This window comes from Capsicum annuum, chromosome 1, assembly GCF_002878395.1.
Source record: "Capsicum annuum cultivar UCD-10X-F1 chromosome 1, UCD10Xv1.1, whole genome shotgun sequence".
NCBI classification, from domain to species: domain Eukaryota; kingdom Viridiplantae; phylum Streptophyta; class Magnoliopsida; order Solanales; family Solanaceae; genus Capsicum; species Capsicum annuum.
The window spans coordinates 240,251,950-240,279,894 of record NC_061111.1 but is presented as its reverse complement, the minus strand read 5'-3'; the positions used below and the strand labels follow the sequence as shown (position 1 = coordinate 240,279,894).

General features: G+C 36.4%; 1 pseudogene; it reads left to right on the top strand.

The window, feature by feature from the left end:
* Positions 1-1,200: 1,200 nt before the first annotated feature.
* LOC124898909 lies at positions 1,201-26,022 on the top strand (annotated as a pseudogene).
* Positions 26,023-27,945: the final 1,923 nt, after the last annotated feature.

Genomic DNA, 27,945 nt, shown 5'->3' with positions numbered 1-27,945 from the left:
TCGTAGAGGTGAATGTGTAGCATGTCATTCCAGCTCTATTTTACCCCCTCCCTACTTTCAACACCACCTCCCTCTTCACCCAACCCAATAACTACATCTCCAGGGTTGCAATTGGAGACAATGGTGGAGCCCGAATTTTCATAAGGAGGGTTTTAAAGTGCACACATGAACTAGCCGAAGGAGATTCAACATCTACTATATATACATAAAAACTAATTTTAACTATATATAAATATGTAATTTTACACCGAAGGGATTCTAATAAACCCCTCATTATATGCTAGCTGTTAAAGCATGAGGAGTTTTGATGATAGACATGTGAATGAAACATGTTGAAGAAGCTGGTCCATTCAAGGTGAAATAGTCTAGCTAGCACAGGAGTTTGGATAATGTGATTCTGCGTTCAAGACAAGCATAGATAACATTGATTACATCAAAAACTGAGTCAGATCAGACAAGCAGTCTTGAAGAAGTTAAGTGGATCAAGGAGTTCAGAGAGAAAAGGATTTGAAGTAAAAGAGTTCTATAAAATCTAGGAGAGGTGAGGCGGCAACAAAAGGGAAAAGAGTTAACTGATAGAGTTCTACTGGAGAAAGAATTGAACATCAAAAAGGACTCTATCACAGGTTGGCTTAAATACAACAAACTTGACTCAAAGTCGACACTCATGCACGCACTGAAAAGTTAATCAACAATCAGCATATCAGTTCACATACTTGAAGAAGAACCTAGTCTCTTACTTAGCAGGTCATAAACTGTGTAGCAGTTAGGTTCTTGTATTGTAATGAGTCATTGATTCTAGTCTCAGTAATCTATAAACTGAGTTAGGAGTTGTTGTCTTCAAGTTTGGGAACTCGAAAATTTGAGAACACTTATCTTGGGAAGATTAGTGTTTTTGTAGTGATAGGAGTTAGAAGTTTTAATTCCTAGGTTATAAGAAGTCTTGTAATTTTGTTGATTGTTGAGGCTCAAGTATTTTAGTGAAGTTGGGTTAAAATACTGTAGAGATACAGGTCGTGTTTTTTTCACCTTTCTTGAGCCGGGTGTTTTCCACGTAAAAACACTGTGTTCAATTTACTTTTGTGAACCACGTTTACTTACTTGTTCCACAGATAGGCAATTACTAGGACGCGTACTCTAACAAGTGGTATCAGAGCGAGGTTGTCTTAAATAAGGCTAGCACCTAAGAAAAGGATCAACATGATGAATTCCGCACCTCCTACTGGTTACAGTAAAGGTCAGTCAACCATTAGACCTCCACTCTTTAATGGTTTTCACTTTATCTGGTGGAAAGCAAGGATGGAGATTTTCATCCAAGGTGAAGACTATGAATTATGGGACAGGATTACTAATGGTCCCACTATTCCAATGAAAACTGTTGACGAAGAACAAGTCAAGAAAGTAAAGAGTGAATTTACTCCTGATGACCTGTTGTCTTTGAAGCAAAGGCCAAAAACATCTTGGTTTGTGGTCTAGGACAGGCTGAGTATAACAGGGTATCCACCTGTACTACTGCTAATCAAATTTGGGATGCACTGGTAAATGCTCATGAAGGTACTTCCCAAGTAAGAAAATTCAGGATTGCTCTCTTGTTTATTGAATATGAGGCATTCAAAATAAAGAAAAATGAAACACTTCATGAGATGATGACAAGGCTTACCACCCTAACAAATGAGTTGACTTCGTTAGGGAAAATCATCTCTGAGAAAGAACAAGTTGAAAAGGACTGAGGGTGTTACCTAAATTAAAATAGAATGTTAAGGTGACTGCAATTAGGGAGGCAAATAAAGAGCTTGAAGGCTTGACCCTGGATGAACTTGTAGGGAACTTAAGGACTTATGAAATGGAAATTGATGGAATCAAAGAACAAGCATCCCCTGAGAAGATCTTAGCTTTAAAAGCTTCTGATAGTGATGATGAATTTGAACTTGATAAGGAACAAGTTGCCTTCATAACCAAAAATTTCAGCAAGTTCTTCAGGAAGAAGAAGGGAACAGGTACCAAGAAACGTTCAAATGATAATTCAAACGGATGCTACAAGTTTGGAAAGATTGATCATCAGATAAGAGAATGTCCTCTTTGGGAAATAGAGTGGAGAAAGGAAAGGGTTGAAAAGGAACAAAAAGAAAGGGCCAAGAGAAAGGAAAAAGAAGAACATGCCATGATAGCTGCATGAAGATCTAACTCTGATGATGATGAAGTTGAAGAGACAACATTTATGACTTTTGGAGATTCAGACATTGAGGAAGAAGATGATGCTTCTAAGGTAAGTTTACTTGAACTTAAAGAAAAACTGCATCTGTTTTCTAAAACTAGACTTATTTCCTTGATGAGTGATTCAATTGACAATCTCCAAGAATTAACTTCTGATAGGGATGAACTGTTCAATAGCCTTGCAAGCCTAAAATTTGATTTCATTGACCTGAAAGTTTGCAAACATTCTGTTGAAAAAGAAAATTGCACTCTCAAGAACCAAGTCACATTGCTTGCGTCTTCAAATAATGATCTCAAGTCTGAAGTTCTTAAATTGATTCTCACTAAAAATGGAAAAAGGGCCACGAGAAAAGAACAAGAAAAGGCCGAACTTAAGTTAACTAAGTACAAACTGGAATGTCATGATTTGATTGAAAAGATAAACAAGCTAAGTAAAAAAGTTGTTAAGTTAAAGATGGATCTGGAAAGAGCTAACAGATGGACAAATTCTTCAAGAATTGTTCATCAGTTGAGTGGAAGAAATCATAATGAAAAAGTAGGTTTAGGTTTTTTTAAAAAGGCTGATAATCTACAAGATCTATGTTATATCTGTGGTAATCTTGGACATCCTACTACTGAATGTCCTGTGGCTGCCAAAAGCAGAGTTAGAAGTTAGAATCTGGCAATAAACTTTTCTCAAACCAAAAATACAAGCACTAAAATTGGTCAGAGAAACAGGTCCGGTTATGTGTTTCCTACATGTACTAGAAGGAATTTAATTCATCCTTTTACCAACAAAACAGGGCCCAAGCTTTTCTGGGTTCCTAAATCTAACCTTTGATTTCTTTTGCAGGAGATGGTGAAGGGAAACAAAAAGCACTGGTACTTAGATAGTGCATGCTCAAGACATATGAATGGCGACAAGAAAAAGTTCCTTTCACTCTCCTAAATAGATGGACGAGGAGTTTATTTTGGAAATGGAAAAAAGGGAATCATTACTGGAGTTGGGAAAATTGGCACATCTAATTCAAAAGCTGTGGAGGATGTGTATCTTGAGCAAGGTGTTGACACCTATTTTTTTTCCTCCACGACTAATTTAATTCCGAGCTTTTTCGATTTTTAATAAAATTAAAACATTTATTTTATCGAATAAAGAAACATTTCAAAAAGTATTTATCCGGGTAATTTCGTGATTTTAAGTAGCAATTATACATTATCGTATTCAGTTATACGAAATTATATAATTTTGTTGCTTAAATATTTATTTTTATAAAATATTGAATTTTAATCAAGCTTTGTCTTGAAATTATTTTAAATGATTAAAGTCTTGATTTAAATATAATTGTATTCTTAAAATATAATTTATTTGGATAAATATGTGTTTGATTTTATTAAATCAAGAAAGCTCAGAGTTAAATGAGGTATCAATTCGCTTCGAATTTTGATTTAGTTTAGCCAATCTATTAGGTTTGGCCGTAATTGAAATCAAACTGGCCACTATTACGATGCAATTGGCCAATTGAAATCATTTAAATGGAGTTGTCCAAATCCTCAACACCCAATGTTAACCCAATACCGGACCACTCCCTATTTTCCAAATAACAAAACAATTATCAGCCTATTGCTTCCTTCTCAATGTTACCAGCCCAACATACTCCTTGCTCGGCCCAATCATACCAATACCCGGCCCATGACCATTTATTTCCTCTCTTTCACCAAAACAAAAACATCAACTCCCAAATCACAACATCAAACAACATCAGCTCCCAAATCACAACATCAGCAGACGACAACACCTCTCGACCTGAAATAATTCTAAATCGACCCGATTCCCATTTTTATCAACCCGAATTTGTTGACCCGCGACCGACCTGAACTCAACCCGTCAATCACGTGCCCCTACCATGCCAATTCGTGCAATGAAACCCTTGAATCTTCTAGAAAAATCATGAGCTAGCTTCCGCAATGCCCCATTACCACAAATCTCGGGTTGATTTGTACGATTTCGTACATATTTGGTGGATTCCGATTGGCTTTTTGAGGGAATTGGTTTGGCTAAAATTCTATTGATCCACCCGTCTCGATGGTTCTAAAAAATCCAAAATTCTGTAGAGTTTGTTGGGGGAAAATCCTCTTGAACTCAAATTTTGAATCTCCTTCAAAAATCCCCGGTTTACCCCCAATTTGGTCTTCTATATAATGACCCTTGGGGTCATTGTTATAGGGGGGTCGATTTTGGTTCAAATATTTCTAAGAAAATTATTGGTTCGAAACTTTAGGCGTTGGTAATCCTTGAGTTGGAATTTGAGGAAAATTCGGGAGAAACTTTCTGAGAGAAATTCTGATTTGAAAAGCGGAAAAATTCTGGAGGATTTGGAAATTCGGAAGTTGAAAATTAGAGTTGGAAAATTCTGGGGTTGGAAAAATTTCTCTTAGAAGGTAAAACAAAAACTAGAGAAACAGTCTCAGAAGGAGGAAAAAATTCGATAGAAATTTTTGGGGATATTTTTTTAGGCTCGGAGGTTGGGAAATTTGGGGGGTTTTCAGATTCAAAGAGCTGAGGAGACGAGGAAGTCTACGTTTTTCGGTGGTGGTTGATTCCGAAAGTTTGAAGTTCCATTTTGCTGCCTCGAAAGAGGTAAATACATCATCCTTTTAGTTTAGACGTTTTCTTCTTGTCATTAATCTGTTGGTTTTAGTTTCGATGTTCTCTTCTTGTCATTGATTTGTTAGTAGCTCCAGTAGCTATAGAGAATGCTTGGGAATTATCGGCTGTGAGCTGGGAAGGCTTCAGAAATCTTGTAATCTTGACTATTTACTCAAAAAGTTTGTGACGTTATCTTGATTTTGCTTACAAGAGATTTGTTATGCTGATTTTAGTATCATTATTGATTCTTTTGGTTTCAAGATTTTCATATCAACTCATTATACTGCCTTGGGTTTTCTTCTTGGATGCCATCTGCTTTACCCGTGTAGTTGTTGTGAAATTTCTTTTTATGGTCTGTTATGCAGTTTGAACCATGTTTTTATGCTGTTTTCTTTTACCTGTATATGACACTTGCTTGTCTAGTCATCTGTAACTTATGATTTGGGCCTAAAAGCCTTCTATTGCATTTTTTCTGGGGCCGAATCTTGCTAAAACTTGTTGTGTTTGATTTAAAGTACTTTCTCGGTAGCTGTTCCGACTGTTTTATTCTTTTCGAGTGTGTCATTGCTTTTTCTTTCCCATTTGTTAAGTTATAATGATGAAAGGATGTCATATTCGTCTCTGAAATCACTGTAATGCTAGATTTTGTTAATCGCCAACATAACACTTTTATACTCGAATACTGTAGGCTGATTTGCTATCTCTTTGACTGAATATCCATGTTTTAGTCTCAGTATGTCGTCTTAGAGCATGTTTTTGGTTTCGTTTGGATAATTTTGTTTCTAGTTCAATGTTACTGATGGACTAAAATCTGTTGTATTAACTAGATAATGGTCTGCCCTCTAATTCTTTTGACCCATAAAGTCCATGGAATAGTGGGTGAATGTCCATGGTAATATTGGTGATCCTACAAACCTTTAAGGATCTTTTCTTCGATCATCGAAAGTTTATTTCGAGTTTGTCAAAGAGGGAATGATCCTGAGTTTGTAGTATATCCACCTTGAAGATTGCAAAGCGTGTGCGTCTTTGTATGCTAATTGTGAAAAATATGGTCTATCCCTTCATCATAATTAAGATTACTTAGGCATTTTAAATCTGCCGGTTTATATGTTGCCATAGAAAAGGTCCGGTTCTTTCTGTTTTGGATTACTATACACTGCCCCAGTATGCTTACAAACATAACTTCCTTCTCTTTATTTGATTTGCTACTTGTTCCCTTTTCTGGTTTGTTCTGGAGTTGTCAATAATGTCAAATTTTCCTTTCTCTTTTAGATGTCAACTTTGATCTTGCTTATATTTGTCTGTCACTGTTTGTATGTTTCTCTTGATTAGTAATGTTGAACTTATGTTCAAATGTCATTTAAGTTCAACAATAGTCTCTCGTCTTATACATTTGCAAGAAGTAAAGTTTCTAAGTTCATTTTTGTGTCGCTTAGGATGGTCGTTCATCAATATTTCTTTACCTTAGCCTAATTTTGGTTTTAGGTCTAAAAGTCTTACAAGTTTTTTCTTTACTGATATTAAGCCATGTTTTCCACTGATTTCTTTGATAAATGTATTTGAAATATATGTTTTAGTCAGGTGAACTTAAATGATGCCTTCTCGAAAAAAAGAGAGTGAAAAGGAATTAGTAAGCCGATATGATCTCTTTCACGTAAATATTATTTTCATTTTTCATAAAAAGTATTCTTAAGTCATGTCATTGTTCATGCATTAGGTATTAACATTGGCACATATGCTAATTACTTCGTTTTTCTTTTGCATGTGAATACGGCCGAGTCCCACATGAACTCCTTTTCTTATGCATGTCTATTATGGGCCATCGAGGCCCAATAACTCCGAGTCGATTTTGAAAGACTAAGCTCAAAGGAAAATCTAAAACTGTATCACATGTGGATACAAGAAGACAGAAAAAGAAGGGAAATGGGTTAAAGTTCTATTCTTGAAGCGGCGACGAAACCCGAGCCTCATTTCTGTTTACTTATTTGTGGTCGTTTATTTATTGTTGTTGTTTTATTATTGTCTTATTTATTTAGGCCTCGAAGCCAAAGTTGTATTTAATACAGGTGGAGCAAGATTCGAGCCAACGGCTCAAAAATTAGATTAGGACCGGTGAAATGGGTCAAAAGCCCAATTAGACTAGGACAGGTCTCTAGGACAGGTCTCATTGACTTGAGCCCAATGGCCCAAATCCCTTACTTCCTCCCCTTCCCCTTTTTCTTACGCTTGTTTGCCTTATGTGTTTTGTGAACCTAGTCAAATCCTCAGTCAAGTCGCTAAAAACTGATTTTGCATAAACACAAAATATTCCTAAAATCGCTTTCTTTTCAAAAATTAACTTTTTTTTTAAGGTTAATCAAAAGATGTTTTCAAATAGTCCAGATAACTGCAAGTTAGCGGACGTTTTAGGTGCCTAACACCTTCCTAAAACGTTAATAGGAACCACTTACTCGGAATCTTCGAAACTTAAAACGATTTTTCTGTTTTGAATCGTTTGAAGTAACTCTCTAAAGGTTTCTTAATTCCTTTTCAAAATTAAGTGGCGACTATAAAAAAGTCAAAATTTTCGCAAAATAGAAATGACGACTCCACTGGGGATTTTTAAACTAGGTTCTAACCAAATATTTGATTTTGTCTTTTGATTAACTGTTTATGTGTTTATATGTTTTGATTCTGTATAGTTTAACTATCGCTTCTCATGGCATATTCCTACATTATTTAAACTGTTTTGGGTTTCATGGAAGTCCTGGTCCTATTGTTCAATTCCAATAATGTGTTGGAAATACGAACGGCTTATTAGCACATGAGTCGTCTGATGGCTGTTCGTATTTTCAAACTCAAGTTGTCCGCTTGAGAATCGGTGTTCAAACCCACTCTAGACACCTAGGATAGAACGAAACCAAAACCTTATTTTAGGTATGAGCCTAGGACGACTTAATACCCGAGCGGGGTATTTGGCCCATTAGAAAACCTTCCCTGCGTCTATTGACCCCGAGTCAATTATAGACGAACCATATTTATATGTTGAAGAAAATGTATGCCTGTCTAATTCAATCCATTATCCTTTGGGGGTCGGGAAAAAGCTTGATTTGCTTACTTTTGTAAGAAGAATTGAAGCAAGTTAAGCAAGAAATTGATAGATTTTGGAGGTTGCATCTAAGGCACAGTTTATAGACGTCACCAATATAAGAAATGGACGAAGCTAAGAAGGCGAAGGCTGATAGAAGAAGCACTCAGGAATTAGTATTTTCTATCCCCTGCGTGGGAGCTTATCTTCTTTCATGCTATTTCCCTTTTTCCCTAAAGATTGTATCCCTCTTTTGTTATCGTTTCTAAGCATTTATGCCCTTTTCGTGTCTATATAAGTTGGGGGATAATGGATTGACTTTAGGGAAGCATGTATTTTCTTCAAAATCGTTAAGCCTGAACCCTTGGCTCAAAAAGGGTCACCCCAGTTAGGATATGCATTATTATAATATTTTTGTGTAATATAATAGTCTTATGTGCTTATGTGTGTTTGTTTGGATCAAAGGCAAGTTTATCCGCTATGCTCCTATGGATGAATTTGATTATGACTCAAATAACTCTATGTGGTTATTTTTTGTCAATTATTTTACATTACTTATCACATACGGAAACTAACACATCTACCTTTGAGTTGTTTTACTTTATAGATAATAGAAATTACTCCGTGTTGATATAAGTTGGCAGAACATCCCTACTTCACCTGGTTAAAAGCACATAAAATCCCATCCTCTGACCATCATTCAATAATGACTGGAAATGATGAAGAAAACACATTGACCATCCGGGATAATGTAATAGTGGAACAGAGTGAGATGATTGCGGAACTCGCAAGAAAATTAGAAATGCTTCAGGAGGAAATAAATCTCACTCGAGATTTGACTAACCTGGCCATCACCGTCAATGCCCCCGCTCCAGGAGGACACGGGACTCCACTCCAAATTCCTCTCCTCGATACACCTATTCTCAGGAATCAACCAAATAACATATCATCTGTCTCCACTCCTCCATTTGTCCAAAACACCAATCGCAAAAATAGCCTAGATGCCTACCATCCACAAAATCCATCTCCAACCCCACAAAATCCATCTTCGAATCCATTCCCAAATCCCCAGAACATATTTTCAAATCAAGAAAATCCATTCCCAAATCCCCAGAACACATTTCAAATCAAGAAAATTCATTCCCAAATCCATAAGATTCACTCCCAAACCCACAAAATCCATCAAATCTATTCCCAAATCCACCAAATTCGTTTCCAAATCCTTAGAATTCTTCTCCGATTCCACCAAACCACTCTCAAATTCCACAAAACCTTTCTAATTTTCATAATGTCCGCCCCACCTACCAACCCGCTTTGTTTCATCCGCAAAATCAAGCCTTCTTACAAATCCTCTTTATGCCATCATATCCCCTGATATCTATAATCCCCTTCCTAATCCCGAGATAGATCATTACGAGGAGAAGGAGAAAGAGTGAAGGACCGAGCATGAAATAAAGTTGCTAGCTATGAATGAAGAGATAATGAGGATCAAAGAATCTCATGGAGTGAGGGACCACGACGGTTTAGGGTATGATGATTTATGTGTTCACCCTGAAATAGATCTACCAGAAGGGTATAAGGTCCCTAAATTTGAAGTGTTCGATGGCACCGAAAATCCAATGGCCCATCTGATAAGGTATTGTGATCAAATGGTGGGGTTAGGAAAAAATGAAGTATTATTGATGTGTTTGTTCAGCCGGAGTTTAAGTGGCGAAGCCTTAGAATGGTTCAGGTCTCAGGAATTAAAAAGATGGACTGGTTGGAAAGCATTGGTCAAGGGTGTCCTTGACAGGTTCGCATTTAACATTGAGATAGTCCCTGATCGATACTCACTAGATCGGATCAAACAGAAGAATAATGAGTGTTTTCGAGACTACGTCTTTCATTGAAGAAAAGAAGCTGCTAAAGTACAACCTCCCATGTCTGAGAAAGAAATGGTATCAGTTTTCTCTCGCGCACAGGAAGGAGAATTTTATACCAGGATGGTATCCGTGGTTCGAGCAACTTTCACAGATTTAGTAAAGATTGGGGAATCGTTAGAGGAAGGCATTCGAATAGGAAAAATTGCCAAAACCCCAACATCATTTGAATTTTCTGCATTCCCAAAGAAGAAAAGAGAGGATACGACTACAGTCTCTACTAATTCTGTTGATAAGTTAAAGAGGAAATTCAAGCCTAGGAATATTCTTTCCTCATCATCATCATCAAGTTTTCAGCCTGTATTCTACGCTCAACCCCAATGTCAAGCTCCAATTCCAAATATTTTACTCCAGTGCCAAGTTCCACAGCCAAATTATCAGCCTTATACTCAAGCTACTTTCCAAATAACCAAATAAACTCCAAACGTCTCCAAATTATCATCAAGTACCTCCTCCCATAAATCAAAATCATTATATCCCTCCACGTCCAAAATTCAAAAAGAAACCTCCCCGAAGCTTTACGCTGCTAGCTGAAAGTCGTACCCAGCTCTTCGAAAGATTGATGAAAGCTGGTTATTTGAAACCGATCCAGCCAAAGCCTATTGATCCCAACTCTCGATTTTATCATCCCAATCAAAATTGTGCCTATCATTTAGGAGCAGTAGGGCACAATACCAAGGATTGTATTAACTTGAAATATAAGATCCAAGATTTGATCCATCAGAAGGTCATCACACTTCAGTTGCTGACACCAAATGTTAACAGTAATCCGTTGCCTAACCATGGGGGACCTACAGTTAACATGATTGAAATAGAGGGTGAATGGGCATCTAGCAAGGCCATCGCTAAGGTAAATTCAGAAGGACTCAAAAGAATTGAAGAGGTGGAGAAGATAGAAAAAGTTTCAACCTCCTCAAGTAAGGATTTGGAAGGAGTTTTTGAGCCTGTTATGGTCCCATAAAAAGCATTTAAGCGTGGAATAGAGTACCAGCCAAGACAAAAAAATGAGATCAAAGATAATTCAAAGGAAAGTCTGTTCAGGCCCTTACCGATCTTGTACCAGTCATTTCCCGTACATGAGGTGTCAAATGATGATGGTCTCGGGAGTGGGATAAAAGATTTGTTCTAAGGTTGCAATGCTCTGCCAGATGATTTTCCAAAGTCTGGTGGGGTGAAGAAGATTGCATCATGGGAGACCTTGCAAAACTAGACCTCCACTCCACTCATAACCTGTCACCCATCGTGGTAGATGAAAAGGAAATTACTAATAGTTTTTTAAAATCGGTGATGATATGGAGGAGGCCCCGTGATCCACCCTTTTATGTCTCAAATTTTTGTTTCGTGTTTTACAACTTTCAAAAAGGCATGGGCCCACATTTGTGTGGGTCATAAGCCATAGTTTTTATTTATTTTCCAAAAGGCCTCACTTTATTTAAGAAGTTACTTTTTTAAATATGATTATCTAGCATGGTTTATTTTGGTAGCAATAATTTAAAAACCTGCCAATGTCATGTCATGCCAAGGGTAAAACGAACAAGGCAAAGGAAATAATGATGAACAGAAAAGGTGATGAGGAGCAGTTAGTAGTAGATACAGAGGAATGTGAAAATCAAAAGAAGCCCAGCCTGGATGAGCCCTAATCCTACTTGCTATGGATGGTCAAGAGTGGACCAAACCAATCAAGTTTGATGCGGTAAGGATATATCATGCTTGAAAGATGTTATAGTTTTTGTTTCTTCGCTTATTTGTAATCGCCTTTATAATAGTATCAATTTTATGATATGTAATTGCCTAGAATCCTTTCCCTCCATATACGAACTATGTTTGACCTAAATTCCCAAGAAAAGGATACGTAAGAGGCCTATGTCGTCTTCGGTCAACCCATTAGGAAAATATATCCTTTCCCTTTATGTACGAGCTACGTTTGACCTAAATTCCCAAGAAAGGGATACGTAGGCGGCCTATGTCGGCTTCGGTCAACCCCTTAGGATAATTTATCCTTTCCCTTTATATATGAACTACGTGATGACCTGAATTCCCAATAAAAGGGATACGTAGGCGGCCTATGTTGGCTTCGGTCAACCCATTAATTTCATTTGTATATCCCTAGCGTAGTTCTGAACTACGTTTGACCTAATTCCTGCTTCAACAGGATACGTAAGCTCCCCAACGGCTCGGTCATATAACCCCAGGAAATAGAAACTAGGGCAGAATTTTTGAGAAGGAATCTCAAAAATTCACAAGAGGAGATCAACGTCCGACAAAGAGAATGAAGATCAGGAAAGGCTTCAGATCCACTCGAGTTGGTATCATCTCAAACAACTCTAAACTGGGGCAGAAATTTTGAGGAAAGACCTAAAAATTTCCACCAGATGCTGGAACATATTTCAAATTCCCCAGTACCAGAGGTTAAGGCCAACCTTTTAAAGTAGTCAGCTGCGACAAAGTCTAGGCAGGCTTAATCTCTTGCTATGATAGAACTACTTGAAGAAAACCTCCAACGATGATCATGAGCTTTGGAAATCATCAGTCGGATCTAGTCAAAACCACGAGCAAGACGTTTGTTGAGCTAGTACACGACATGACTGGCAGAGATCTTCTAAAGTTTTACAGAAGCTTTCGAAATTATTTTCTAAAAATTAAGACTATTTTCAAAAAATCTTACAACTCACTTATTTAGTACTTGCCTAGACATCACTTGGGATGGAGTGTCAGGATGGAAGTCCTGATATGGCGGAATGCCCAAGAGATGGCAAGCAGCGAATCAAGGATCGAAGAAGGTCAACACAGAGTAATTTCATTCAAACTAATCATTTTTCTGTAGATGCAGGGATCAATACACAAAAGTGAGGGTCTCTTTCAAAAATCCCCAAGCAAATTGGGAGCCACAACAGAGCATTAATGCCCAAGAACGGTATTTTAGGGTAGCCCTAAAAATAGGTTTAATACCCATTTATTGAGGAACTTTTGATATGTCCATCACATTTTCTTGAGATCATGGGCGACAAACAAAAGCGCCTTGTCTTCTTCACAAACATTGTATTTAGAAATTTCCTAAAAATAGTCGCTAGTAAAAGCGACTTTATGTCTACTAATCATCTACCTTGAGTACAGGTATATGTAAAAAGAAAGACGCTGACAAATGAAGTCAGGTAAAATTATTTTATAATTTTCTAAGAGGGCCATTACATATCATTGCCGAAAGGGCCATTGCATATCATTGTCGAAAGGGCCATTGCATATCATTGTCGCAAGGGCTATTACATATCATTACCACAAGGGCCATTGAATATCATTGCCGCAAGGGTGATTAAATATCATTGCCGTAAGGTCTATTGCATATCATTACCGCAAGGGCCATTATATATCATTGCCGAAAGGGCCATTGCATATTGCCGCAAGGGCCATTGCATATCATTACTGCAAGGGCCATCACATATCATTGCCGCAAGGGCCATTATATATCATTGCCAAGAGGGCCATCTCATACCATCGCCCAAGAATGCTATTTATATATCTGTTGACACGTGAGCCACAATGCTGGCGTTGAGGATATCATCAATATTCATATATCTGTTGGCACGCAAGACACAATACTGGCATCGAGGATATCATCATCATTCAATATCTGTTGATGCGCTAGACAAAATCCTAGCGTCAAGGATATCATCAGCATTCAATATATCTGTTGACGCGCTAAACAGAAACACTAGCGTCGAGGATACCATATCATTCAATATCTGTTGACGTGCTAGACAAAAATGTTGGCGTCGAGAATATCTCTTCTTTTTATGAATCAACATTTGAATACACCAAAAGCACACGATTTGAAGGGATGCCTTCAAGTCGGTGTCTAAAGACGGATGATATATGAGATTTCCTAGAAATTGATAATTTGAGAATTATCTATAAGTCATATTATTTGAAATGGGATAGTGTTCAAGATCACCTATGAGTTGATAGCCTGTAGGTCATCTGTAAGCCACAATGATATACTAACCGGATAGTATGCAAGATCGCCCAAAAATCGATAGTCTGAAGGTTATCCATAAGTCGCAACTAAATCTTAATCGGAGAATATGCAAGATTATCAAATTGATACGTCCAAGGGTTCTCTATAATCCATGTCATATCCAAGATCGATTATGTGCAGGATTACCCAAAGACTAGCAATTTGAGTGATATCTATAAGTCATACTATATCCAAGGTCGGATGATGTGCAGGAATACCTAAACTACCGATTAGAGGGATGTCTGTAAGCCATCTCTTATTCAAGGTCGGATAATATGTAGGTTTACCTAAAAGATAGCAATTCAAAGGATATCTGTAAGTCGCCTCGTATCCAACATCAAATAATGCGCAAGATTATCTAAAGATTGATAATTTAAAGAAAATTTGTAAATCAATCACCGGCTATAACCAAAAAGTTTATCATTCCACATACAATAAATGATATAGGTAACCAAAAGGGTTGCCACACCAGCACAAGATTACACAGTTGTAGGGACCATTCTGCATAAAGTGTCGCCGCTGTCCAAAAGAGCCACCCCACTTTGAAGACATATTCAACTGACAAATGTCATAATTATACAACAACCAAGAGGGTTGTAGTGTTTGTCGTTGCAAGTTATTTCATTCCAAACAGGTACATGGAAAGATGACTTCACTTTTTAGACAATAACTCACGTGGAGATATGGTAAAAAACTATATGCCTTTTTCGTGAATTATGTTTAGCACTAACAATTTTGTTTGAGATATTGCCAAGAGCATCTGAGATGATGAAAATCTCAAATCAAACCCACAGTGCGGACGACTTCAAAAAGGACGCAGCACAATGTGGAACTCTTTCTTAGCAGCAAAACGGGACATAGTCTAGAGAGGGACGCCAAACTCTCTAGACGCGAGCTAAAGGATGATTACCACCACTATCTAACCGCACCCTTATTAGAAGGCATGTGGGTATTTTTGGGATATTCTGGTTTCCGCCTCACCTTCGGGATATTTCTAAACTCATGCCGAGGGTAACCTTTTCTTTCTTTGAAATTCGGGTGACAACATACTTAGAGTTTTGGAAATTATGTCCTGGTAAGTTCTTCTCTATGGATGTAAAGGATCCTATATTCATGGTTAAAAGGTTACAAGCCTCTTTTCCAAAACTCGATTAACTTGTCACTCATCCTGAGAAAAAGATTATCTGAAATAGAAGACTATCTTTTCTACCGATCGAGTCGAAATACAAGCTGTCTGATTCCCTGAAGTCTTAGGGATATGTAGGATGAAAAACTCGACTACATTCCAACCTTCCCCTAAATCCCTATCTTCCCCAGCTTCTTGGTTTAACCAAAAACTCTAAAACCGTGATAGCTGGTGAATTTTCTTAAAAATTATGCTCAAAATCAAGCTTTATGAACTACAAGTGGCTTGAATTCTCATGAGACCTGAGATACGTAGGAAACCTGATACTGAGGTTCGGCCATAACTCTATGAAACTCATGCAGAAAACCAACCTCTTTTAAATACGAATTTATGGTCGAACAAAATTAGGAACGTTAACCTCCCTTTATCCAGGGTTACTTGCATCCACCCTACCTAAAGGGAGGGGGCAGTTGTTGACACCTAATTTTTTCCCTCCACGACTAATTTATTCCGAGTTTTTTCAATTTTCAGTAAAATTAAAACATTTATTTTATCGAATAAAGAAACTTTTCAAAAAGTATTTATCCAGGTATTTTTGTGATTTTTATTAGCGATTATATATTATCGTATTTAGTTATACGAAATTATATAATTTTATTGCTTAAATATTTATTTTTATAAAATATCAAATTTTAATCAAGGTTTGACTTGAAATTATTTTAAATGATTAAAGTCTTGATTTAAATATATTTGTATTCTTAAAATATAATTTATTTGGATAAATATGTGTTTAATTTTATTAAATCAAGAAAGCTCAGAGTTAAATGAGGTATAAATTCGCTTCGAATTTTGATTTAGTTTAGCCAATCTATTAGGTTTGGCCGTAATTGAAATCAAACTGGCCACTATTGCGATGCAATAGGCCAATTGGTTTCAATTGGCCAAAATTTAAATAGAATTGGCCAAATCCCCAAAACCCAATGTTAACCCAATACCGAACCACTCCCCATTTTCCAAATAACAAAACAATTATCAGCCTATTGCTTCCTTCTCAATGTTACCAGCCCTACATACTCCTTGCTCTGCCCAATCATACCAATACCCGACCCATGACCATTTATTTCCTCTCTTTCACTAAAACAACAACATTAACTCCCAAATTACAACATCAAATAAAATCAGCTCCCAAATCACAACATCAGCAGACGGCAGCACCTCTCGACCCGAAACAATTCTAAATTGACTCGATTCCAATTTTTCTCAACCCAAAACAGACCCGCGACCGACCTGAACTCAACCCGTAAATCACGTGCCCCTATCATGCAAATTCGTGCAAGGAAACCCTTGAATCTTCTAGAAAAAGCATAAGCTGGCTTCCGCAATGTCCCATTCCCGTAAATCTCGGGATGATTCGTACGATTTCGTACATATTTGGTGGATTCCCATTGGTTTTTTTGAGGGAATTGGTTTGGCTAAAATTCTATTGGTCCACCCATCTTGATGGTTCTCAAAAATATGAAATTCTGTAGAGTTTGTTGGGGGAACATCCTCTTAAACTCGAATTTTGAATCTTTTTCAAAGATCCCCGATTTACCCTCAATTTCGTCTTCTATATAATGACCCTTGGGGTCATTGTTATAGGGGGGTCAATTTTGGTTGAAATATTTTCTAAGAAAATTTTAGGGTTTGAAACTTTAGGGGTTGGTAATCCTTGAGTTGGAATTTGGGGAAAATTTGGGAGAAACTTTCTGAGAGAAATTCTGATTTGAAAAGCGGAAAAATTCTGGAGGGTTTGGAAATTCGGGAGTTGAAAAATTCTGGGGTTGGAAAAATTCTCTTAGAAGGTAAAACAAAAACTAGAGAAACAGTCTCAAACGGAGGAAAAAATTCAATAGAAATTTTTGGGGATTTTTTTTAGGCTCAGAGGTTCGAAAATTTTGGGTTTTTCGGATTCAAGGAGCTGAGGAGATGAGGAAGTCGACGTGTTTCAGTGGTGGTTGATTCCGAAAGTTCGAAGTTCTATTTTGCTACCTCGAAAGAGGTAAATACATCATCCATTTAGTTTAGACGTTTTCTTCTTGTCATTAATCAGTTAGCTTTAGTTTCAATGTTCTTTTCTTTTCATTGATTTGTTAGCAGCTCTATTAGCTATAGAGAATGCTTAGGAATTGTCGGCTGTGAGCCGGGAAGGCTTTAGAAATCTTGTGATCTTGACTGTTTACTCAAAAAGTTCGTGACTTTATCTTGATTTTGCTTACAAGAGATTTGTTATGCTGATTTTAGTATCATTATTGATTCTTTTGGTTTTAAGATTTTCATGTCAACTCATTACACTGCCTTGGGTTTTCTTCTTGAATGCCATCTGCTTTACCCGCGAAGTTGTTGTGAAATTTCTTTTTATGGTCTGTTATGTAGCTTGAACCATGTTTTTGTGCTGTTTTCCTTTACCTGTATATGACACTCGCTTGTCTAGTCATCTGTAACTCATGATTTGGGCCTAAAAGCCTTCTATCACATTTTTTTTTTGGGGCCGAATCTTGCTAAAATTTGTTGTGTTTGATTTAAAGTCCTTTCTCGGTAGCTGTTCTGACTATTTCATTTTTTTCGAGTATGTCATTGCTTGTTCTTTCCCATGTGTTAAGTTATAATGATGAAAGGATGTCATATTCGTCTCTGAAATCACTGTAATGCTAGATTTTGTTAATCGCCAACATAACACTTTTATACCCGAATACTGTAGGTTGATTTGCTATCTCTTTGACTGAATATCCATGTTTTAGTCTCAGTATGTCGTCTTAGAGTAAGTTTTTGGTTTCGTTTGGATAATTTTATTTCTAGTTCAATGTTACTGATGGCCTAAAATCTGTTGTATTAACTAGATAATAGTCTACCTTCTAATTCTTTTGACCCGTAAAGTCCATGGAATAGTGGGTGAATGTCCATGGTAATATTGGTGATCCTACAAACCTTCAATGTTCTTTTCTTCGACCATCGAAAGTTTATTTTGAGTTGGTCAAAGAGGGAATGATCCTGAGTTTGCAGTATATCCACCTTGAAGATTGCAAAGCGTGTGTATCTTTGTATGGTAATTGTGAAAAATATGGTCTATCCCTTCATCATAATTAAGATTACTTAGGCATTTTAAATCCTCCGAATTATATGTTGCCATAGAAAAGGTCCGGTTCTTCCTTCTTATTTTTCTTTCATTTTTGGATTACTATACACTGCCCCAGTATGCTTGCAAACATAACTTCCTTCTCTTTATTTGATTTGCTACTTGTTCCTTTTTCTGGTTTGTTTTGGAGTTGTCAATAATGTCAAATTTTCCTTTCTCTTTTAGATGTCAACTTTGATCTTGCTTATATTTGTCTGTCACTGTTTGTATGTTTCTCTTGATTAGTAATGTTGGACTTATGTTCAAATGTCATTTTTCTATAATAGTCTCTCGTATTATACATTTGCAAGAAGTAAAGTCTCTAAGTTCCTTTTTTTGTCGCTTAGGATGGTCGTTCATTAATATTTCTTTACCATAGCCTAATTTTTGTTTTAGGTCTAAAAGTCTTAAAGTTTTTTCTTTATTGATATTAAGCCATGTTTTCCACTAATTTCTTTGATAAATGTATTTGAAATATATGTTTTAGTCAGGTGAACTTAAATGATGCCTTCTCGAAAAAAAAAGAGTGAAAAGGAATTAGTAAGCCGGTATGATCTCTTACACGTAAATATTATTTTCATTTTTCATAAAAAATATTCTTAAGTCATGTCATTGTTTATGCATTAGGTGTTAACATTGGCACATGTGTTAATTACTTCGCTTTTATTTTGCATGTGAATACGGCCGAGTCCCACATGGACTCCTTTTCCTATGCATGTATATTGTGGGCCATCGAGGCCCATAACTCCGAGTTGATTTTGAAAGACTAAGCTCAAAGAAAAATCTAAAACTATATCGCATGTGGATACAAGAAGACAGAAGAAGAAGGGAAATGGGTTAAAGTTCCATTCTTGATGTGGAACCCGAGACTCATTTATGTTTATTTATTTGTGGTTGTTTATTTATTGTTGTTGTTTTATTATTGTTTTATTTATTTAGGCCTCGAAGCCAAAGTTGTATTTAATACAGGTGGAGCAAGATTTGAGCCAAAGGCTCGAAAATTAGATTAGGATAGGTGTAATGGGTCGAAAGCCCAATTAGACTAGGACAGGTCTCTAGGACAGGTCTCATTGACTTGGGCCCAATGGCCCAAATCCCTTACTTCCACCCCTTCCCTTTTTTCTTACGCTTGTTTGGCTTATGTGTTTTGCGAACCTAGTCAAATCCTCAGTTAAGTCGCTAAAAACTGGTTTTGCATAAACACAAAATATTCCTAAAATCTCTTTCTTTTCAAAAATTAACTTTTTTTAAGGTTAATCAAAAGATGTTTTCAAACAGTCCGGATAACTGCAAGTTAGCGGACATTTTAGGTGTCTAACACCTTCCTAAAATGTTAATAGGAACCACTTACTCGAAATCTTCAAAACTTAAAATGATTTTTCTGTTTTGAATCGTTTGAAGTAGCTCTCTAAAAGTTTCTTAATTCCTTTTCAAAATTAAGTGACGAATCTCAAAAAGTCAAATTTTTCGCAAAACACAAGGATTAAAGCATAACCTGCTAAGCATCTCACAATTGTGTGACAAAGGTAATAAAGTAATTTTTACTGCTGCAGGGGTTAAAGTCAAAAGGATGGACACCAAAGAAATTGTGCTTACTGTAAGGAGATATAGAAACGTATACAAAGCAGACTTAATGGCAATACCAGGACCCGAGTGTACTTGTCTAAGTGCTATAGAAACTGATCCCCTCCTTTGGCGCAGAAGACTTGGACATGCAAGTCTAAAATGACTGAACACACTTTCATCCAAAGACATGGTATTGGGATTACCTAAAACCAAGTTTAAGGAAAATAAGTTATGTAGTGCATGTGGAAGGAGGAAGCAGGTAAGATCTTCATTTAAGTCAAAGAACTATGTTAGTACTACCAAGTGTCTTGAACTGGTCCATATGGACTTGTGTGGACCAATGAGACAACAAAGCAGAGGTGGAAAAAGGTATATTTTTGTAATTATTGATGATTATTTCAGGTTTACCTGGACCTTATTTCTAGCCTCTAAAGAAGATGCCTTTGATGTCTTTGAAATTTTCATCAAGAAAATGGAAAAGAAATTGGGCACTTCATTAGTTTCCATAAGGGCTGACCATGGGACAGAATTTGAGAATGAGAAATTCTTAGATTTCTATTCATCAAAAGAAATAGACCATAACTTCTTATCTCCTAGAACACCACAACAAAATGAAGTGGTGGAAAGGAAAAATAGAACCTTGAAAGATATGGCTAGAACAATGATGCTTGCAACAAATGTTGCCAAAAACCTATGGGCTGAGGCAATGAGTACTACAACATATATTATAAACAGGTGCATGATCAGACCAATGTTAGAAAAGACTCCCTATGAGTTCTAAAAGGTAAAAAGCTTAACATTTCTCACTTTAGAACCTTTGGCTGCAAGTGTTTCATACACAATAATGGTAAGGATAATCTTGGAAAATTTGATGCCAAAAGTGATGAGGGAATATTCTTAGGTTATTCACTTCTAGTAAGGCCTATAGGGTTTTAAATAATAGATTTAACTGTGTTGAAGAAAGCATGCATGTGATTTTTGATGAATCCTGTGATAAGACTAACCTGCAGGAAGGAAGCGATACTGAGGAACAAGTTTCACAGTATGTTCCACCGAATGAAACAGTCAAGCCTGGAGGCATTTTCACAGGGGGAACTGAAGATGAAGGCACAGTAATATGGGGAACTAAGCTATCAACTGACTCACATTAGAATATTAGCAGTGATCCTAGCAGCTCACTTGACTTGATCGCAAAAGGATACAAATATCAAGGCCCACACCCCATTGAAAATGTACTTACTGATCTCAATTCTGGTATCACCACAAGATCTGGACTGAGAAGTATATGTGCATTCAAGGAATTCCTATCAGAGATAGAGCCAAAGAAAGTAACTGAGGCATTGCTTGTTGTTGATTAGATCATAGCTATGTAGGATGAATTAAACCAGTTTGAGAGAAGCAAAGTATGACACTTAGTTCCTCTTCCAAAAGATAGATCAGTAATTGGGACTAAGTGGGTGTATAGAAATAAAGTTGATGAGTATGGAACAGTCACAAGAAACAAGGAAAGACTGGTGGTTCAAGGGTACAATCAACAAGAAAGAATCGACTTTGATGAGACTTTTGCTCCTGTAGCCAGAATTGAAGCTATAAGACTACTTGTTGTCTTTGCTTCTTACATGGAGTTTATTTTGTATCAGATGGATGTGAAGAGTGCATTCCTAAATGACATTCTCAAGGAAGAAGTGTATGTTAAGCAACCCCCAGGATTTGAAAGCAAGGAGTTTCCAGATTATGTCTACAAGCTGGACAAAGCTTTGTATGGGTTGAAACAAGCTCCAAGAGCTTGGTATGAAAGACTGTCAAAATTTCTATTGGAACATGGACATACAGAGGTAAAATTGATAATATCCTTTTCTTGAAAACTAATGGGAAGATTTGTTAGTCGTGTAGGTGTATATGGATGATATTATTTTTAGTTCAACAAATATTCTTATGACTCATGAGTTTACCAAACTCATGAGTTGTGAATTTGAGATGAGCATGATGGGAGAGCTAAATTACTTTTTGCGCTTGTAAAAAAGCAGTTAGCTTTAGGAACAATGATTCACCAACAGAAGTATGTCAAAGAGCTTTTTAAGAAATTCTCCTTGGAAGAGGCAAAAGAGATAAGTACTCCTATTGCTACTGCCACAAAGCTAGACTTGGATGAAACAGGTTCTGATGTAGAGCAAAATATGTATCGAGGTATGATAGGGTCATTATTTTACCTCACAGCAAGCAGGCCTGACATTGTGTTCAGTGTAGGGCTATGTGCCAGGTTTTAAGCTAAGCCAAAAGAATCATATTTAAAGTCTGTAAAAAGAATCTTCAGATACTTGAAAGGAACCAGTGATCTTAGCTTGTGGTATCCCAAAGGTAGTAACTTTAATTTGGTAGGATACTCTGATGCTGATTATGCAGGATATCTGGTGGACAAGAAAAGCACTACAGGTATGGCACACTTCTTGGGATCATGTTTGATTACCTGGTCCACAAAGAAGCAAAATTCAGTAGCTTTGTCTACTGTTGAGGCTGAATACGTTGCTGTTGGGTCATGCTGTGCTCAGTTGTTGTGGATCAAACAACAACTCTTGGATTTGGGGTAGACGTAGGTTGTGTTCCCATTTTTTGTGATAACACAAGTGCTATACACATAGCCAAAAACCCTGTCCAACACAAGAGAACTAAGCATATTGATATTCGCCATCACTTCCTTAGAGATAATGTTGAAAAAGGAAATATATCAGTTATATTTTATTCAACTGAGGAACAAATTGCTGACATATTTACTAAGGCCTTGAGTAGAGAACACTTTGAAAAAAATAGGTTAGCATTGGGGATGATTAAAATTGTATAAATCTCCCTCAGTGATTAACTAGAACATGCTATGCCTTAGAGAGTGTTGATTAATTCAGTCTTACACATTTAGTTGTGTATCCTAATTTTAAGATTTTAAAGCAAAGTGGTATAATTATGTGTTGTTTTTGCAGATAGACTGGATCATTAAAGCAAGACTGGTCATGGACTAATCAGAACACAAGGTATGATTATTGTTTTCCATAATAGCATTAAGAGAAACAGGTTATCTACATGGTTCACTCTGTCAATGATTAAAACCGCCAAAACCCAACAGTCCTCTTCTTCGAAAGGCTGACTGGCCTTTCCCATCAGTACAGAACTTCTACATCAGCACGTTTATTCATATCATAGTCCCCTCACATTTCAACTTCCTTCTCATTCTTCTTAAATACGTATTTTGTTTTCTCTTCCATTTTCACTTCTTTTTTTACCTCTAAAAATCCAACAAGCTATGGCTCTTCTTCATCCTCTCCTTCCTCCAAAAAATCTAAAACAAATTCTTTAACCCAAATTATTCTTCACCCAAACATTACTTTACCTTCACTTATCCAACCTCAAATCCCTCTCCAGTTATCTGATTTTCTATTGTTTAAAACTCTACCACAACCCTTCTCTCACTCTCTTTTCAAACCCTCACTTTTTTTAAAACCCTTACCACTACCTGTGGTTCCTCTTCAGATCCTTGATCATGATGATATTCCTATTACTGATCTTATTCCTAGATGGTCACGATCGACTCTAAAACAAAAACCATTTTCTATTACCATTGATGTTGATGTCGATCCTCAGGTACAACTTTCTCCCGTCATCCATTCACCTCGAACTCCACATAGGGGAAGGAAACAACGAAAAGATACTTCTTTGGAAGAGACACTTAGGTCAAGTAAAAAGAAATGGATAGTGTCTATTGCTTCTCCTTCCCCACGTGAGCCCTATACTGATATTCTCCTTCGCTCTAAAAGAAAATGCAAGAATATCCTAGCCAAACCCTCAAAGCCCTCCTTTCCTCATAAACAGACCTTTCCTTTCTCTTCCACACCCTCTTCATCCTCAAAATTCATTGTCAAAGCTTCTACTATCAAAGTATCTACTGGTCAAGGATCAACCTCCTCTAAAGTTTCTCTAAAATCTACTTCACATCCCAAGAAATAAGTTCCCAAACCTGGTTCTTTTGACCCATCTGACTCAGATTCAGACTATCTTCCTGATACTCCTTCTGTTCCTCCTACTTTTATTGATTTTGATGATGATATTCCTGTTGATACTGCTGCTGATAAAGCTTCTCAATCAGACCATGTTCTGCACTTTTAAAAATGAAAGATGGCTAGAGGAAGAGTTGTTACTGGTTTTGGGGTCCTGATATGGAACATTAATTTCAAAACTGACAGCTCAGGGATGGTCATCCTTGTTTCTTCAAGGTGATTATCAGAGAAGGTTTGGTATAAATGAGGTGTATGAGTTTTATACCAATGGTGTTACAATTGGGGAAATGATCTCAACCACTGTTTATGGGAAAACCATTAATCTTTATCCTGCTGATTTGGGCAGAATTCTCAATGTTCCTACTAGAGGATGGAGTCATTATGTGAATGGATCTTGGCTACCTCTTAATAATCTTCCATCAGCTCTTGATATCTTTAGCAAATTCTCTAGGAATCCTCTTCTTTCCTCTCATCGTAGGGTCATAAAAAATGAGATGTCCCCTCTCTATCAGTCTTATTTTGATGTGGTTCATAAAATAATCTTGCCTAGATAGGAAAGGTACACAGTTGCAAGTTTTCTTGATCTTACCTTGATGGAACTATTGGATTCTGAGATTCCAATAGACCTTCCTCTACTCATCATTAAGCATATGCAAAGGGTACTTGTCAAAGATACAAATAGTCATGCGCTGCCCTACCTGTTCTGGCTTGCCTTTATTTTCGATTATTTTCATGTCCCTGTCAAGTTATGGTCCTTACAAACGACTAAGGATGTAATTGGACAATTAAACCATGCTAGGTTGCCTGCTGCCATGAGACATGCTGACAACCCTATGCAGAAGTTACGAAATGCCTTAGAGGCAAAGCAGGGTGAGCTGGAGGGTGCACAGGCTGAATTAGTGGCTGCCCAGGCTGTTCATGAAGATGAAAAGAGGGTTCTTAAATCTAAAATTGCATATCTCACAGCAATCTTGGATAAGGAACAAGCTGAAAATGCTGATATCATTAGGAAGTTGACCTCTCTTATCCCCTACACCTCCTCCAATTAAAATCCTTCTTCGTCCCTTAGGCCTATTCACTATGTTTTTCTTTTGTTTAACTTATTTCTCTTTTTGTTTTACTGGGTAACGATAATTGTATCTATTTTTTGTGCATGAATGGACCTCTTTTGCTTCACTTGATCAACTTCTGGTTAATTCAATGTATAGTTATCTCTTGCTCTGAGTCTTGCTTGTTTTAGTGATAGCCCCAGTGGCCATGAATTATTAAACAATTTTCACTTGATGGCTCAACTTTTCGATGATGTCAAAAGGGGGAAGAACAGATTATACAATGCTCATAACTCAATGGGACTAACCTGTCTTATTCTACTGTGATTCTGTTATTTAATTCCTTCTTGAGTATGTCAGGATTCTTTAATGTTGAAGCTACTATGTTTGTCATCATCAAAAAGGGGGAATTTGTTAAGGCATGAGGAGTTTTGATAATAGACATGTGAATGAAACGTGTTGAATAAGCTGGTCCATTCAAGGTGAAATAGTCTAGCTAGCACAGAATTTTGGATGATGTGATTCTGCGTTCAAGACAAGCATAGATAACATTGATTATATCAGAAGCTGAGTCAGATCAGAAAAGAAGTCTTAAAGAAGTTAAGTGGAACAAGGAGTTCAGTAAGAAAAGGATTTAAAGTAAAAGAGTTCTATAAAATCTAGGAGAGGTGAGGCGACAGCAAAAGGGAAAAGAGTTAACTGATAGAGTTCTACCGGAGAAAGAATTGAACATAAAAAGGGTCTCTATTACAGGTTGGCTTAAATACAACAAACTTGACTCAAAGTCGGTACTCATGCACGGACTGAAAAGTTAATCAACTATCAGCATATCAGTTCACATACTTGAAGAAGAACCTAGTCTCTTACTTAGAAGGTCATAAACTGTGTAGCAGTTAGGTTCTTATATTGTAATGAGTCATTGATTCTAGTCTCAGTAATCTATAAACTGAGTTAGGAGTTGTTGTCTTCAAGTTTGGGAACTCGAAGATTTGGGAACACTTATCTTGGAAGGATTAGTGTTTTTGTAGTGATAGGAGTTAGAAGTTTTAATTCCTAGGTTACAAGAAGTCTTGTAATTTTGTTGATTGTTGAGGCTCACGTATTTTAATGAAGTTGGGTTAAAATTCTTTAGAGGTACAGGTCGTGGTTTTTTCACCTTTCTTGAGCCGAATGTTTTTCACGTAAAAACATTGTGTTCAGTTTACTTCTGTGAACCACGTTTACTTATTCCACAGACAGGCAATTACTAGGACGCGTACTCTAACACTAGCTCCGCTCCTGATCGGCAAGGCCCCTTATTTATAATTGGTTGTGTTAAAAACAAAAGTTTCCCAATGTAGCAATTATTGAAAACTGTTTTTATTTTCCTCTCAAATAGATTGAAGAAGAGGATTAGAGAGGATCTAGAGGTAGTTTTTGTTCCTATCATGTATGTGTACATATATTAAAAAGTACATTAAATATCTATATTTTAAGTGTAAACCTAGTTATTGTTACTCTTCTTTCAAAATATTTTTCACAATTTTCTTTTCGGCAGTCAAACTATACGAATTTTGATGAATATTTTTAGATGTTATCATATTGACATGAAAAAAAATGGAAACTTATAGTAGTTTTTGTATAGTTTTTGAATATCTAAATTCAATTTTAAAATATCAATCTAATCCAATTTAAGTTAGCTTTGAACATTAGCCAAATTGACTCTCAAGAAATGAAATATGACAACTATTTTGAAAATGAGGGATTACAATACTACAACAGTAACAACAACAACATACCCATCGTATTTCCACAAATAAAGAGAGTGAAATATTAACTGAATTTTATTATAAGATCTCATAAACTTTAAGCTTTGAATTCATTTCTAATAAGAGATTTATTGAGAGGAAATAAACATCCCAATGGAATGACATTGGAGCTTGATGAATAGTGTCATTTTGAACACTATTCTGTGGAAGACAATTTTTTCCCTGCAAAACATCAATCCCTCTTCACCCAGCCCAGTAACTACATCTCCAGCATTGCAATTGGGGTTCAAAAGAGCACATACGAACTAATCGAAGGTTTCAACATGTACTATATATATAAAAAAATAATTCTAACTATATATAAATTGTGTAATTTTCACTAATGGAATTCGAATGATCACCTCATTATATGCTAGCTCCGCTCCTGAATGGCGAGGCCCCAAAATTGATAATTGGTTGTGTTAAAACAAAAGTTTCACAGTGTACAAATTATTGAAAACTGTTTTCTTTTGTAGTTTTTGTTCCTATCATGTATGTGTACATATATTAAAAAATCTATTAAATATCTATATTTTAAGTGTAAACCTAGTTATTATTACTCTTATTCCAAAATATTTGTCAAAATTTTCTTTTCGGAAGTCAAATGATATGAATTTTGATCAATATTTTTAGATGTCATCATATTGACATGAAAAAAATTGGGAACTTATAGTACATTTGGTAAAGTTTTTGAATATCCAAATTCAATTTTAAAATATCAAATTAATTCAATTTAAGTTAGCTTTGAAAATTAGCCAAATTATATTGACTCTCAAGAAATGAAACATGACAATTATTTTGAAAAAGACTACAACAGTAACAACAACAACATACCCATTGTATTTCCACAAATGAAGGAAGGACAATATTAACTGAATTTTATTGTAAGAACGCATAAACTTTAAACTTTGAATTCGTTTCTAATAAGAGATTTATTGAGAGGAAATGAACATCCTAATGGAATAAGATTGGGGCTTGATGAATAGTGTTATTTTGAAGACTATTTTGTGGGAGACAATTTTTCCCCTTATTGTGTTTATGAAATGGTAGGGATATTTTGAAGACCTAGAAAAGTCCCGAATAGGTTAAGATGATAAATCAATATTTTTCAAATGTTTCAAGAATAGAGCCTCTGGTTGGTGGAGAGTAGCCTAATAATTCATGTACTGCCTTGAGGTTTCAATACCACATCTTGTGTATTTTTATTGCTAGTTTGGATTTTTATTTTTAAGCTAGGATATTTTCTTGATCTTGTGTTAATTGACGAAATCAATGTGGGTATCAATCACTAATTTGAACGGTGGAGAAGCATTTTAGAGAGTAAGGAGTTGTTTGGTACACTGGATAAGAAATATAATCTTGAGATAAAATTTGGGATTAAT